Source organism: Convolutriloba macropyga, unplaced genomic scaffold (assembly GCF_964194025.1).
Source record: "Convolutriloba macropyga unplaced genomic scaffold, txConMacr16.3 SCAFFOLD_6355, whole genome shotgun sequence".
Lineage (NCBI taxonomy): Eukaryota > Metazoa > Xenacoelomorpha > Acoela > Convolutidae > Convolutriloba > Convolutriloba macropyga.
The window spans coordinates 3545-7500 of NW_027452847.1; the positions used below are offsets into that span (position 1 = coordinate 3545).

General features: G+C 40.0%; 1 non-coding gene and 1 pseudogene across 1 annotated transcript in view; both read left to right on the forward strand.

Moving 5' to 3' along the window:
* The first annotated feature begins 1755 nt into the window (after window positions 1-1755).
* LOC142357846 (5.8S ribosomal RNA) lies at window positions 1756-1907 on the forward strand (annotated as a pseudogene).
* A 1682-nt stretch (window positions 1908-3589) lies between these two features.
* The window catches only part of LOC142357848 (large subunit ribosomal RNA), a 3521-nt gene continuing 3154 nt past the window's right edge, over window positions 3590-3956 (forward strand). The window contains exon 1 of the ribosomal RNA XR_012761715.1: window positions 3590-3956. This exon is cut by the window's right edge and continues 3154 nt beyond it. This is a non-coding gene — a ribosomal RNA (large subunit ribosomal RNA).

The following is a 3956-nucleotide window of genomic DNA, read 5'->3' on the forward strand; positions in this document are numbered from 1 at the left end:
AAACTTCATCATGAGAACGTCACAAGCTGATCACGCTCTATGATATGACTAGTATTATGTTGCTTCTAGTAGGCTAAGCGCAAGCCGAAACATCAACATGTGAAAGTCGTAGAATTTTGCAATCAAACTGTGGCTAGTACTGTGATGTTACTAGTAACCTGGTGTTCCGTCATATGGCCAAGAGAGCATTTGAAGGCGAAACTTCTGCATGGGAAAGCTGCATCATGATCAAAATTTTATATCGAGTATTATGTTGACGTTAGTAGGCCTTGGCCGAAAACGCAGCATGTGAAAGGTATAGATAAAAGTTATTGTTGCAGTCAGTACTGTGTAGTTACTAGTAGCTGGATTTAAGCTCAAAATGAGACACTGTTGGTGAAACTTCATCATGAGAATGTCACAAGCTGATCAAGCTCTATGATATGACTAGTATTATGTTGCTTCTAGTAGGCTAAGCGCAAGCCGAAACATCAACATGTGAAAGTCGTAGAATTTTGCGATCAAATTGTGGCTAGTACTGTGATGTTACTAGTAACCTTGTGTTACGTCATATGGCCAAGAGAGCATTTGAAGGCGAAACTTCTGCATGGGGAAGCTGCATCATGAACAAAAGTTTATATCGAGTATTATGTTGACATTAGTAGGCCCTGGCCGAAAGCGCAGCATGTGAAAGGTATAGATAAAAGTTATCGTTGCAGTCAGTACTGTGTAGTTACTAGTAGCTGGATTTAAGCTCGAAATGAGACACTGTTGGTGAAACTTCATCATGAGAACGTCACAAGCTGATCACGCTCCATGATATGACTAGTATTATGTTGCTTCTAGTAGGCTAAGCGCAAGCCGAAACATCAACATGTGAAAGTCGTAGAATTTTGCGATCAAATTGTGGCTAGTACTGTGATGTTACTAGTAACCTTGTGTTACGTCATATGGCCAAGAGAGCATTTGAAGGCGAAACTTCTGCATGGGGAAGCTGCATCATGAACAAAAGTTTATATCGAGTATTATGTTGACGTTAGTAGGCCCTGGCCGAAAGCGCAGCATGTGAAAGGTATAGATAAAAGTTAGCGTTGCAGTCAGTACTGTGTAGTTACTAGTAGCTGGATTTAAGCTCGAAATGAGACACTGTTGGTGAAACTTCATCATGAGAACGTCACAAGCTGATCACGCTCTATGATATGACTAGTATTATGTTGCTTCTAGTAGGCTAAGCGCAAGCCGAAACATCAACATGTGAAAGTCGTAGAATTTTGCAATCAAACTGTGGCTAGTACTGTGATGTTACTAGTAACCTTTTCTTACGTCATATGGCCAAGAGGCATTTGAAGGCGAAACTTCTGCATGGGGAAGCTGCATCATGAACAAAAGTTTATATCGAGTATTATGTTGACGTTAGTAGGCCCTGGCCGAAAGCGCAGCATGTGAAAGGTATAGATAAAAGTTATCGTTGCAGTCAGTACTGTGTAGTTACTAGTAGCTGGATTTAAGCTCGAAGTGAGACACTGTTGGTGAAACTTCATCATGAGAACGTCACAAGCTGATCACGCTCTATGATATGACTAGTATTATGTTGCTTATAGTAGGCTAAGCGCAAGCCGAAACATCAACATGTGAAAGTCGTAGAATTTTGCGATCAAACTGTGGCTAGTACTTTGATGATGCTTGTAGCCAACCGAATTGGTTGAAAAGCCCAATAAGTAAGCTAACTTGGGAGAGCTTGTTGGAAACCAAATGCTACTAGATTGGTCCAAATACATCCTTCAACAGGGGATCACTTGGCTCGCTTTACGAAGAGGAGCACAGCTATATGTGTTAATTCGGTATGAATCGCAAGATTTGTTTACCGACCTCTCTAACGCAAAAGGCGGTCTCGGCTTCGGCTGTTGACTGCGTCCGATTCAGGGTTATATAACTCTCGATTGAACACATTGATGTTCTATTGTTGGTGCTTCCAATAAAATTGGAACACTTAAAGCAGAACCGATTCAAATAATAGCATTCTGATCAATGATTGCATTCCTTGATCAAGAACTGCTGGAGTCATTGTGATGGCGAATTTTCTTCATAAGAAAATTGCAAAGAGACGGAACTTAATGAGACTAGTATTATGTTGTTTCTAGTAAGCGGAAGCTGAAACAGCAACATGTGAAAATCAAGTTTTGTTCAATGATCTCGAGGCGATAAGTACTATGAAGCAACTAGTAGCCTAAGCATGACTCAGATTTGAGACAGTCAAAAAGACTGGCGAAACTTCTTCACATGAAAGTTACATAGAGAACTACAAATGTATACAGCGAGTATTATGTTGTTTCTAGTAGGCGAAAGCTGAAACATCAACATGTGAAAGTTGTCTGCAAACTGTAGAACGATATGTGATTAGTACTGTGCTGTTACTAGTAGCCAGTCTGACTGTAGAAGCCAAGACAAAGGGAAACTAATGCATCTGAAAAGGACAAGTTATGGAAAGGTATGCACGATAAGTATTATGTTGTTTCTAGTAAGCGGCAGCTGAAACATCAACATGTGAACGTCGTTGTGTACAGTAACCTAGAACTATATAGTCCTTAGTAACGTGCATTTACTAGTACCTGTAATTGGTATTCAGACTCAGGCAGTTTGGAATAGTTTGGCAAAGATGCACCAGAGAAAACTGGGATTTGATACAGAAATTGTTGAATACAAGTATTATGCTGCTTCTAGTAGGTTGAATCCGAAACATCAGCATGTGAAAATTGAAAACATTTCTGGTTCGAATTGTCACAAGTATTTGGTGATCTGAGTAGCCAAACTCACTACAACGCCAATTGAAGGCAAAAATTCTCAACGGGAAAAGCTATTCTCATTGAATGAGCTAACAAGACGAGTATTATGTTGCTTCTAGTAGGCGAAAGCCAAAACATCAACATGTGAAAGTCTTGCTGAACAAATTTAATGTTGTTGAGCTCAGTACCGTGTGAATTAGTAGCCATAATTGGCGAGCGAAAATTGAACTGGCGAAACTTCGTCTTTGGAAAATTGCAGATGCCGAGCACTTATTTTGCAACGAGTATTATGTTGACTGTAGTAAGCGAAAGCCGAAACAGCAACATGTGAAAGCTGTTGAAATTTGTGGTCATTTTGCAATAAGTACAAGGAGTGTAACTAGTAGCCAGGTCAAAATTTGGGATAAGAATGAGCAAAAATTCTGCATGAGAACAGTTGAAATTATGAAACTAAATTACAAAGACTAGTATTATGTTGTTTCGAGTACGCGAAAGCGGAAACATCAACATGTGAACGTTTGTAACGAAGTTTCGTTAATTTTCAGCCTAGTACTGAGCAAGAACGAGTAGCCTCATCTCCAATCCCACGCAAAATGTAGTGAAATATGTGAGTGAACCTTATTCACGGTGAGGGTTTCCCGAGGTCTGTATTGCAGCGAGTATTTGTTGCTTCTAGTAAGCGAAAGCTGAAACAACAACATTTGAAAGTTGGAATTAATGACTGAATGGAAACTTCGACCTGTGTTTGATAGTAGTAGCGAACAAAACTGCTGAATCGGTTTCTGTCTCATATTGGTCAGTGAACCAATTAAGAGACAATCAACTACATAACCTGAATTGGGCGAGAGAACCCCCTTAACTTAAGCATATCAGTAAGGGGAGGAAAAGAAATCAACTGAGAATCCCTTAGTAATGGCGAATGAACAGGGAAAAGCTCATCGGGAAGAGAAATGGCAACATTTCTCGGTGTCCGGTATGGTTTGATGCTAGACTGGTGAATTTGTCCTGATGTCTACTGGAAAGTAGCATCAAAGAAGGTGAAAATCCTGTAAAGGTCATTTTCGATACCAGTCATAATGGCTCATTCCTATGAGTAGAGTTGTTTGAAAGTGCAACTCGAAGCTGGAGATATGTCTCTCCAAAAGCTAATTATAAAGCGAGACCGATAGTAAACAAGTACCGTGAGGGAAAGTT